An 11,628-nucleotide genomic window follows, 5' to 3' on the forward strand; every position below is an offset into this window, starting at 1 on the left:
CCTGAGAATACAAACCTAGCAGCTATTAAAAGCCCGTGCGACGTACGCCTGTCCTTATGGCTTTAAGGGATTGGCGAGATCTGCCCCAGTGGCGCGCGCACGAGGAGTCGGCCAGCACCGTAATTAGGCCTCGATTCAGATACTTAAACATGTGGTAACTTCTTAAGAAGTGAGTAATCCTATTGCCTTCAAGGAGCCTGTTCCCACACTTCGTTGTACATGTGCTTAAATGCCTTCTGAACGGAGAGCTTAGGCCAGGGGGCTCTGCACTTTTAATGGTAGCTGCAGTGTGTTAATCTGTAGCTGGAATTGAGCTTTTTTTCTTTTTTTCTTTTTTTCTTTTTTTTTTTTTTTTAAAAACAAGTGATAGTGAGTTTGCCAAAACGGTCGGGCTTGTGTTTAGATGGAGGAGATGCAGAATGGCGTCACGCAGAAGATGCGTTACTCTGCGTTGTGTATCCCCTTGGAAAGACCAATAAAGTGAATGCGAGTTGTGTTCCCCATTGAAAATGAGGTGGGAAATTGCAGAGAAAAAGAAGGCAGTATTAGACATTGTAGTGCAATGCGTCTCAGAGCTAAATAAAATATAAGAATGAATCTGGTAAAAAAATTATACCTTTTGTTTCTGAAGCGATTTTAGACTTCGTTGGTTAATTTGGGGATATTTCTACTTGAAACCATACAGTGAGAAACATCTGGTGTTTGACAATATGGCCCTTTAACCTGTTGCGCAGATATTAAGAGTTATTTTTTAAATGCATCCAAATTGATATTAATGAGAATGAATTAGTCATGTTTTTAAAAGTACCAGTCTAGTTAGGGAAATGAGGCTTTGCTGATAGAACTGTTAAATTGCAAATCAGTGGAGATATGGATAAAATTGGTTTATTAAAAGTGCACTGTTACTTTCTTTGTTCAATGCCACCTCATTTATATTCTGTCCCTGCTAATTACCAGTCAAGAAAGTTCTTGGGTTCAATTTTTTTTTTATTTTATTTTGAATTGTCGGATGTTGCAAACCTGATTCTTGTTTTTTTCCACATGTAATGTGCAGACATACAAAAACCACAGTCTTTGGTTATTTCTGGTCGCAATAATAAAGAACTAGCTTTTGGTAAGTTGTTTATCCTTTTCCTCTTCCCCTCCGTTAATCAGAACTTCTCACATTTAATCAACTAAATTATTCAGGGTGCCGCGGGAGGGCTGAACTTTGCCGTTTCGATGGCCGTCCAGCTATTTCCATGCATGCTTGTGCATTGCTGCCGCCGGGTTGGTTTCCTACCCTGGGTTTTATGATTTTATAAATGACCCCTGTGGCAATAAAACCAAAGCATCATTTTCAGGAGGCTTGTGTGGCTGACGGGATTAGTAATGGGAGAAGGGGCCCTTCACCTCCGGGTCATCGGTTTGAAGCCAGCCTTGGTCCGGAGCCGTGCAGAGCCTGCCTCCCCTTTCACTTACGCTGGTGTGTATCAGGAATCGGTGGTATAAAAGAATAATTGGCTTCCAAAAATAGTTATATCCTGAGCAGCCGTGTGGCATGGGCCTTCCTTACAGCCCCTCGTACCACCCAACTGAGCAAGCCCAGCTGCTTCCCCAGACATTTCATATTTGCTCCTATAACTTCTCGGGTTGTGTTTCTCCATAAACTCTGCCAGAGTTAGGGCTGCTCCCTTGATTCGCTGCTTGATTTTATGGTTGGGCATTTGTGTTCCTCTGAATCCATTTGTAAAGTGGGGTTTGGACACCGCCGTCCATGGGAAGAGGGCACGGCGGGTGGGTTGCGGGTTGGTTTGCTCGTTGGGTGTCATGGGAGAGCATCGGTGTCTCTGAATGGTTTTCCTGCCTTGGAGGGCAGCTTCATCCAAGAGGAAAGTCAGTTGTGAGCCCTACCTCTGGAAAAAAAACTATTTCCATGGGTAGTTGGAGTAGAACTGGTTAAAAGTTTAGAAAGTACAGAATTAAAGAGTTTTCAGTGAGAAGACAACTCGCCATCTGTCCGCGGTATAATGAAAAGACAGATACGATTTTCCACCCTTCACTGATGCACCATACATAGTGGATTTCAGCGGTACAGCCAGTATTGGTAGCAAATATTCAAGAAAAGAGCGTAAAAGCTATTCCGTGAGAAAAGCTTGTTGAATCCTGCCTTTAATCTGGGGCCAGATTATTATCTGGAGTCAGTTGGGAGTCAGCTGGAGCTGTGTCAATTTACACCAGCCCAGGAGCTGCCCGCTCGCGCGGCCGGCGTTGGGGCTGGGGAGCAGCTCCGTTTATTGTGAAACGAGGCGGGGTTTTTATTCGTTTTGTCCTGTAAATCCTCCTCTAGGGCAGCCGGTGCCTGCGGGTCGCTGGAGAAAACGGCAGCGCTGGGTGCTCGCTGCAAAGCGTGTTAGTCATTAGGCAAAATTGCAACTTGTTAATGAGTTTTGCACCCAGAGAAAACCATGACGGTAATAACGAGACGGTAAGCACAAAGCTCAGGAATGGAAGAAACTATCTTGACTAGTGATTTTTATTGGAGGAGAGAGATACAAATGCAGAGCATCCATCCCCGGAGTAATGGGGATGCACTTTTCCTGAAATAATCTTCCTTCGGGGCTGTATGTCGTGCTCAAAGCATCATTTCTCTGCTTGACAAGGTGTTTCTCTTCTGAAGGTGTCCACAGCTAAGTACAGTGAGGATCTTTATGCTCCGCAACTGATTTGTGATTCCAAATGTCCTGGAAGAGAAAGGGGGAAAAAAAAAAAAAAAAAAAAAAAGAATGGGAGGGTATCAGAGCCTGCTGACTTTGCCTGGGCTTTCCAGAGATAAAATATAGTGTATTACTTCACTGTATCACCTAAACCTTCTTTGTTCTCCTTTCAATAGGACGATTAAACAAAGACCTACTAACCAAATTAAAGTATAAAATGAACGCTGAGATATGGAAACCTTGCCAGGAAGAATGTTAATGAATGAAGTTCACTAAAGGCATGCTGGCTAAGTTTTCAATACAAATAGTTTTATGGCCAATCTCTTTAGATCATAGCAGTTTTCTTTAGAAGTTTTAAGTCTCAAAAGTAGATGAGTTTCCTTCGCCGGGGAATGAATTAGATAATGCTCTGAATAAACTCCCTCTTCGCAGTCTTGTCAGTCATGCGACTTAGGAAACACTCCCTTTCTTCTGGGGACTCTTGGATCAGCTGTAACCTAAAAAGTAGAAAGCTGCTATTAATCCATGTGTGCTGTATGGCAGCGGAGGCTGTAACGGGAGATTTACGGCCGGCAAACAGCTCGTACCTGGCTGATGTGAGCAGGAGCCTTTAAACGTGAGCTGTGGCAGCTGACCCTGGTGTGCTTGCCCTCGAAGGTGCTGTTTCAGCCTGTTCAAGGTTTACGCCGGGTGAAGGGGGACTTTTAGCAGGGCCTGTTGCGATAGGACAGGGGGTGATGGTTTTAAACTAAAGGAGGGTAGAGTCAGACTAGATATAAGGAAGAAATTCTTTATGCTGACGGTGGTGGGACACCGGCACAGGTTGCCCAGAGAGGTGGTGGATGCCCCATCCCTGGCAACATTCAAGGTCAGGTTGGACGGGGCTCTGAGCAACCCAGTCTGGGTGAAGATGTCCCCGCTCATTGCAGGGGGGTTGGGCTGGATGACCTCTAAAGGTCCCTTCCAACCCAAACCTTTCTATGATTCTAAGATGCAGCCCTTTGTGCTTAGGGAGTCACCTTTTGCACCAGGACTTTAAATCCTGTGATGCTCTCCGGAGGGAGAGCAGAGAAGAGCCGGGGCTACCGGACCACTGTGCCCCCTTCACCCACTCCCCCTTGACAGTCTCCCCCTTAATTTTCCTTCCAGCCCTTGTTTGCTCCAGAGACCCTGACCCTTAACTCAGGTTTCTGGTGGCCAGTGCCGAAACCACAGCAGCTTGGCAGCTGCTGGATGCCTTGAACAAACAGGGACTTGCATTCAGATGTGGTGGCACCGAGCAGATGCTGATAGTTGAGATTTGGTGGAATATTGCTGCCTCGAGCTTCAACCAAGAAGGTCAATTTTTCAAAAAGCAAAATGTCAAGTAAACCCAGGATAAGTAGATCTTCCATGTATTTTTTAAAACACAAGGAGAAAGTCATTTCTTATGAACACAACTCCCTGTTACGTTCTCAGTGTGAGCGTTCCCATAAGGACTTTGAAACAGATTTATTAAAACCAAACAGAAAATAATTAGATTACTTTATTGCCTAAACAAGGGGATGAGGGAGAATCATAGAATCATAGAATCATTTAGGTTGGAAAAGACCTTTAAGATCATCCAGTCCAACCATTAACCTACACTAACAAGTCCACACTAAACCAATCAAAGGTAGACTAGACTAAACCATGTCCCAGAGTGCCACATCTACCCATTTTTTGAACGCTTCCAGGGATGGTGACTCCACCACCTCTCTGGGCAGCCTGTTCCAATGCTTGACTACCCTTTCCGTAAAGAAATTTTTCCTAATTTCCAACCAAAACCTCCCCTGGCGCAGCTTGAGCCCATTTCCTCTAGTCCTATCGCTAGCTACTTGGGAGAAGAGACCAACACCCACCTCACTACAGCCTCCTTTCAGGTAGTTGTAAGAAGGAGACTTAAAACATGTTTACAAAAATGTACGTTTCATCACCTGTCACGAGTAGGAATTTGGTTTATAAATTAGAAAGTCTTGCCTGTCAGTTCCTCCCTGAGCCAGCATGGTTTTGACAACTTACCGTGCCTGTCGTTTGCTTGCTGTGGGACTAACGACAGGTGTGATGGGTGTCACCGTCCCACCACCCCGGCTGCTACCCAGGGCCTCCGGCGCCGCTGCTGCTCAGCTGCGTGCAGGAGACCTTCAGTCTTCTTCCTTCAAGCTGAATCCTCCCCAGGTGTGGGACTGGGGACTATTTGCTGTGGATTTTTTAAACGTGTCATTCAAATTTTAAAAAACTATTTTTTTTTTTCTTTATACAGAAATGAATTAGGAAATAGGGGCAGGGAATAGTGTGCAATTGTTTATTTTTAATTGAGATGTCATTTACAGAACTTTTCTAATAAATGCTATAACAGTTGTCGTGTTTAGGGTATACATCTGCTTGTAGGTTTTGTTGTCCACGTGGTAACCATTGCATGTATTCAAAGGCAGAAACATTGTCTCGTTATCGGGAAAGCTGGACATAGTTCTCAGCTCTGTCATGGCTTTACTGGAGCATTTGGGCACAGGATCGGTGCATGTCCCAGTTTCCATCTCCAGGCAGACGACAGTGGTTCCTGTTCTTGCAGCTCTGCTTTGGCCTTGGACCCAGGTGGTGTGAAGCTGGTAAAGACAACCCAGACCTTCCCAGGGGTTAAATAACCAGAATAACACCCTTCAAACGAGGTGGATAAAACGAACCTGCTCCTCAACTGAGCCTCTCTCTGCACTTCTGCACTTGTGTTTTCACTGAGGCTGGGAGCTGCAAACCATCTGCTACACTCCTGAACGAGACATATCCTTTGGCTTTGCAGGTTTTAGCTGACCCTCTTCCAACAAGTTTTCCAGTGTGAATCCAACCCTCTTTTCATCTGCTGATTTTAAGCCGTTCTGTGGAAGGAGCCTGTCTGGGCTCACAGTGAGACCTTATTTTGCTACTAGCTCTTTTTTGCTTCCAAGGATATCTGAGAAACAGCTTCTTGCTTAAAATTACTTCAGAGACGTCAAAATACACCTCTCATAATTCGTACAATAGCTGCCTTCTCTGGGCTTTGTGGGCTGTGAAATGTCAGAGTTAGTGCTTGGAGCTGGCATGTATAAAGATGCTGAGAATGAAGTGATGCTGTTGTTCTCTATACTTTCTGCAAGGACAGATGCTCAGTCAAGCCCAAAATCCAGGCCTTGGCCTCAGTATCTGATAACCCAGCCCAACCATCGGCTCTTCGTGCCACCTACTTTCTGAAAGGCTGGATTTGCAATGCCACGGCTCAGGAGGAAGCACATCCCTTCAGCCCTCCCAGTTGCCACTGGCTAAATGCTGCATTTCTTTGGTTTCAGGATTGCTCTGGCCTAACCAAAAAAAGAGTTTCCCAAAGCAAGGATGTTCAGCAGTTTTGTGCTGAGGATCCCACAGAAGGTGTCGTAGCTATCTAATACATGAGATGACATTTAAGAAGTGTAACTGTGACCTATGCAAAGTCTGGAGCTGAACCAGCAAGAAAGTCCCTTGGAGATGCTCTGGTTTAGTGGACAGTTTGCAATGGAGCAAAGTCTTCCAAATTCACTGAACCTAAACTTCAGGTGGTCATACATATATCCTGTCTGGGATGTTTTTTAAGTCTACCTGGAGGTTTCATAGCAAATACGGCAAAACCATGAGCTCAAGCAACCATTGCAGTACATCCACTTAACCTTTGTTCAGACTCATTTACTCATTTTCATCAGATCACAAGGGATCTATTTTGCAAAACCCTTGTGCCCCTTAGAACTGGGAAAAACATCTCCTGCCTACCAACCACTTTGGACGCTGATCCTGCTCCGTTTGATTCTCTATGTCTGTTATTACTGTGATCTGCAAGATTTGGCTACATGACCTATGGGGGCCAGAAGGATGGACTATTTTTGCTCTGTGCTTCCAAGTCACAGTGGTTCCAATTCAGATGTGTTTGAGATGACTGTTTAGCTATTTTGAAGATGATGTATGTACCCCCCCTTTCAAGCAAGGATGCACCTGGGCCATGGACAACAGAAATGTTCTCAGGAGTTGCACACTGAGGCAACTCATGACAAGTTTGTCCTTTTTGTGTAGCCTCTAATCAGCACCTGCTAAAGCAAATAGGCCTTGGAAGGAGTAAATCTGAAGTGTATTTATTCTTCCACGCGTAGCACACAAGGTAGCATGGCTACATAGTGAAACCAGTGCTCAGGACTTTGTGGTGCTTTTTTCTTCTTTATTATTGCGGTAACAAAAGTGCAGGAGAAACAGGTAGTTCTTACATGACCCTTATTGCTGGTGGCAAAGTTTCAGCTGTCCTCTGTATACATGGCAGTGACCTTTCCAGAAGTTTGAGTCCTTTCTCCACATCTGGCCAAACACAGATTCTTCTGTAGCACTAAGGGCCTGGACCTATTTTTCTTAGCGTGGCTTCTGTGAATATAGAAAATGAGATTCATGTGTCTCTAATGAATCTAATCAACATGGGATATTTTCTTTCTTTTGAGGGGCTTGGATGGGAAAAGGATGAAAGCGAGAGCAGAGGATGAAATGTTATAAACTACTGAGAAAACTATAAGCTACAGAGTTTGAGTAGATGTATTTGTCCAGCATAAGAAAGGCTGGATTCCACCTTCACCCATCATCACCTGCGTTGTAGGCTTTGGAGTCCCTCATTAGCCCAGTGCAGGTCCAGCTCATCTCTGTGCCCAAGGTCTTTGGAAAACTTAATTCTTCAGAGTAGGCACAGTTTGCAACTTCTTGCAAGCACGCCCAAGGGCAGATCTGCTATTGCTAACAACGGTGAGGCCCAAGGTGAGCTTTCGAAAGTATCAAATCCTCCTTTCAAGCCAAGAAGTTCCCACTACTAGAGAGCAACGCTATGGTCTACTTAAATTTTGTAAACCGTTAATAAGTCACTTGATACCAGCCAGATCAGTTCGCTTACATGGAAAGGGCTCCTATTTCTCCTGGTGGCGTTGACTTTGGCATGTAGAGCAGGGGAGCGTGGAGCTCCAGTGACTGATCCTTCTTACACTCGCTTGCACAAGGGTACGGCAGCGCAATGGACTCATCTCAGATTCCTTCGGGAGGTGGTGACAGAGCTCCACCTTAATGAGTTCATCGCCCTGCCAGCATTCTTCCCACACCCAGGTGTCCATGTTGGCAAAGCTACGCTCCACCAGCTTGCTGGAAAACTTTTCCCGGGCTTTTAACAGGCTACAGATCTCGGGGTGCCCGCCCGACTTCTCATTTTACATTGGCCTTGGTTGATGGTCCGGTTGTGTTTACAAGCAGAGCCGAGCGTGCTGGTTTGGTGTTGGGGAAGGAGGGCGGTGGGGAGATGCAGGGGGACCAGGACAATTGCCAGGGCTCCCACTAGGCCAAGTTTTGTGCAAGTCATCCAGCGTGCGGGTGGGTGGAGGGAGGAGCCAGTGCCTTAGCCCGTGCCCGAGGCTCCGGTGAGTATTATACGAGCTCTGTTTACCAAAGCCATGCTTAAATGGCTGCAGAGCTGCATCACGTCTTTGTTTTTCTTCTTGCTTCTGGATCGCATGCACTGGTCATGGAGTTAACGCTTACCAAATAGTATTACTTGGACTTCTGGTATGAATCCAGCCTCGGATGCACACGTTGCAAAACAGTTTTGCGTGCACTGAGTGCGCTCTTGGCATTGCCTCCCCCAAGGTACTCCAAATTTCTGCAACGACTTAGTAATTTAGCTGTTTATCTCCCTTTTGAGTTATCATTATCTGAAATCAGAAGCTGCTGCTTGCAATAGGTCCCTCACTTTTACTTGTCTGACACTGCACATTTCCCCTCTGTGCAAGACAGGTGCCTGTTGTCATCTGCTGGAGATACACCTTCCACACCTCTGGTGTCCAGGAGCATGGAAGCTGCTGGAGATCAGACCTTAGCATATAGCAACCACCCCTGCCCTGCTGGCAGCACACTCTACAGCCAGGGAACACAACTGATCACTCTTTATAGGAATTTAAGACATAAGGGGACCTCCTGAGACATCTAGTCATATTTTGCCATCACGGTGCAACACGTCCCACCGTGCCATTCCTATACTTGCATGCGTTTGGGCAAGGTGGGTGGGATGTCCCCAACAATTGTTGGGAGAGGGTAATAAAAACAGGAAACTACTTAGTGTGGGTATTAGCTTAATGGCTTAAGGACTCAAGAGCTGTGATAGTTCCCATCAGATGTGCTTGGACAAATCATGGGGCCAGGCTAGCGTGGCTGACTTTCTGTGAACAAGGACTGATTTGTTTTCTGCTGGCATTACGAACAGCGAAACTGAAGCAGGGCAGTGAAGTGATTTGTGCCAGGTCAAAGAGCATGTCAGGGGCAAAGCCGAGATGGGAACGGGCACCTCCAAGCTCCCGGCTCCTCTCAACACCAAGCAGACGAGGCTGGTGCCAGAGCTGTCTGAGGCCAAGGGGGTCAGTATCTGTGGAGAAGAGTCGCCTGATGATACAAGAAGGGAAACTTTCTTCTGCTTTCTAAGCTTCAGGTCCCTTCTAGCAGCTAATCCCTGCTTTAATAGTGACATCTGTTGCAAAATACATCTTTGAGCCTCCTTCATCTTTGGGTACCTCTACAAATATGTTTCCAGGAATCTTTATATGAACCTATCACTGCGGGCACTGGCTTACATTGAGGTTTTATCCCAAAAGTGGGTCTCTGCTGCCAAGATGTCCATATAACATACATGCAAAAGTCTGGAACCCTCTGCAAGGTCCTTCCAAACCAAAGACATGGGGAGATGTCTGTACGTGGGCTCCCCCTGAGGCTGCTTGATGCACCTCCCAAGCACAACTGGGATATAATGCAAGGCAAGCTCAGCAAAGCATTTGCAAGAACTGGGCAGGAAGTGGTGATTTTGGATAAAATCAGGTTCATTTCTTCTTGAACCAAAAGACGCATGTCTGCAGAGACCCCAGTTGCTATGTCACTGATGTATGCGTAGACAGGACTGTGGTCTGGTGAGCAAACTGGAAATGAGTCTCCCAACTGGTTGCGATAAACTCTATCAGCCAACAGACATCTGAGAAAGGCATTTCCATTTCTGTGGTCCCAGGTCAGGATAATGTGTTTCTAAATCCACACTTGCTTTTTCTTTAGGTTATTGCACGGCATCTCCGAGTTGAAGTGGTTTAGCTGCCTCCACTGTAATTTTCCACACCTAGCTTCTTTGGATTTCTTTTTTTAAGTTTCACCTTAACTCTAAATTTATTCAGGGTTGGTTTTGTTCGTATGATAATCACAACATTCTTTTGATACATTTTTTTTTAAGCCTTGATTTACTGAGATTTGCTTGCAACCTTCGTTCCAGTTTACCATTTTTTGTGCGTGGGGATATTTTAAATGAATATAATTATATTTAATAGCTCTTGCAGGTACTAAAGCATCTTTTGATTTGAGTCCTAACTTTCGTTATTACCCCCCACACACATACACACCTTTTTAGATAGTCTCTGTTTAACCTATGCCTAGAGATTAATTAAAGTGTCATTAAAATGCCTTTAGTACGTTTTGTGTCCTACATGCCTGGAAATATCTTTTTCCCACAGTCAGAATTGTTGTGCTTGTACCAACAATAACTGGCATGTGGCTTGTTTTGTAGATCACCATGAGATATCACAAACACTCCTAATTAGAAGAAAACACATCCATTTTTTGGATGCCTGTTCAAAGTTTTCTCAGGAAGACCCACTAGCTTTTCATTTACATCTCTCCATCACTCTTGGCCGGCTCTGATGCTGGGGCCAAGCGCTCGCTTGGGAGCGTGGGGTGAGTCCCGCATGTCAGACAGTTGCGAAATGGAAATTCAGGATCTTCCGGGCCAGGTATGGGGCAGAGTTTCTATCCCATCTACACATTTTCAAGCTTTGAGTGTTTAAATGGGTATAGTACAGCCTTGGGTACAAAGTCTGCCTCCTTTTTCAACATTTCTGCTTGGGGAGAACCCAGAGCTGGAGATTAATCTGGTCTTAGAGTGTATATGCCAGGAGTAGGTTTATCTGCAGCTAAATCCTACAGCTGCCCTTGCAAAAATGGAGCTGGTCACAGAATGGGAATGGATATGCTCTGGCCATTGCTATCGATGACCAGAGAAACTAAAGAAGGCAAAAAAACCCCCAAAATTGGCTTAATCACCCATTTCTTTCTCGCTGCATTGTTTCCAGACCGGCCGTCTCCTGTGAGCTGGATCGCTCAACCAGAGCAGCATCGCGTCGGCACCGTTTGCCCTCGGCGCGGCAGCCCCCGTGCACGGTGCTCACGAGGAGCCTCCGGGGTGCGAGACGCTGCGTGAATGCTGATCGCTATCGCTGCCACGGCAGGAGCGAGCTCTGCCCCGCACACTGGGGCGCTTGGCACCGCCCCGGTGCTGGATGGGAGAGATGCGTGTGAAGCGGGAGCAGAAATTAGGAGATCTTGGTATTTCGCTGGGCAAGGAGCGGGGCCGGTCCAGGTATTAACATAAATAATTTGGGATGCTATACAAAGCAGGCTCAGTGCTTTCTCCTCCAGTCTTTTGCACCTCCTTAAGAGGTTTTAAAAAAAACCCCAACAAATAAATATGCATGTGAGCAGCTGGGATAGAAAACCAAAACCCAAACTGCACAACCTCCCCAAGGGCCCGTTTCATCTCTGGGTGACACCTTTCTTAAGTGAAAACCAGGACTCTGAGCTCCTTGTTCCCAGCTCCTAACGAGCCGAAATGTGAGGTTGGGTCGGGCAGCAGGCTCCCATGCAAAGTCAGCACCAGCCTGGAGGTGCCACAGCTGCTTTCTGGTTTCACCTCCATCAGAAAAGGAGCTGAGACTCCCAACATCCCAGAGGTTTTCAGCCAGGGGCAAAGCTTGGAGCCCCCCTCATTCCCTTGCTTGGTGGGATGTGCCAGGAAGGTGCCAACCCGGGGGTC

Source organism: Pelecanus crispus, chromosome 1, assembly GCF_030463565.1.
Source record: "Pelecanus crispus isolate bPelCri1 chromosome 1, bPelCri1.pri, whole genome shotgun sequence".
In the NCBI taxonomy this organism is placed as follows: Eukaryota; Metazoa; Chordata; class Aves; order Pelecaniformes; family Pelecanidae; genus Pelecanus; species Pelecanus crispus.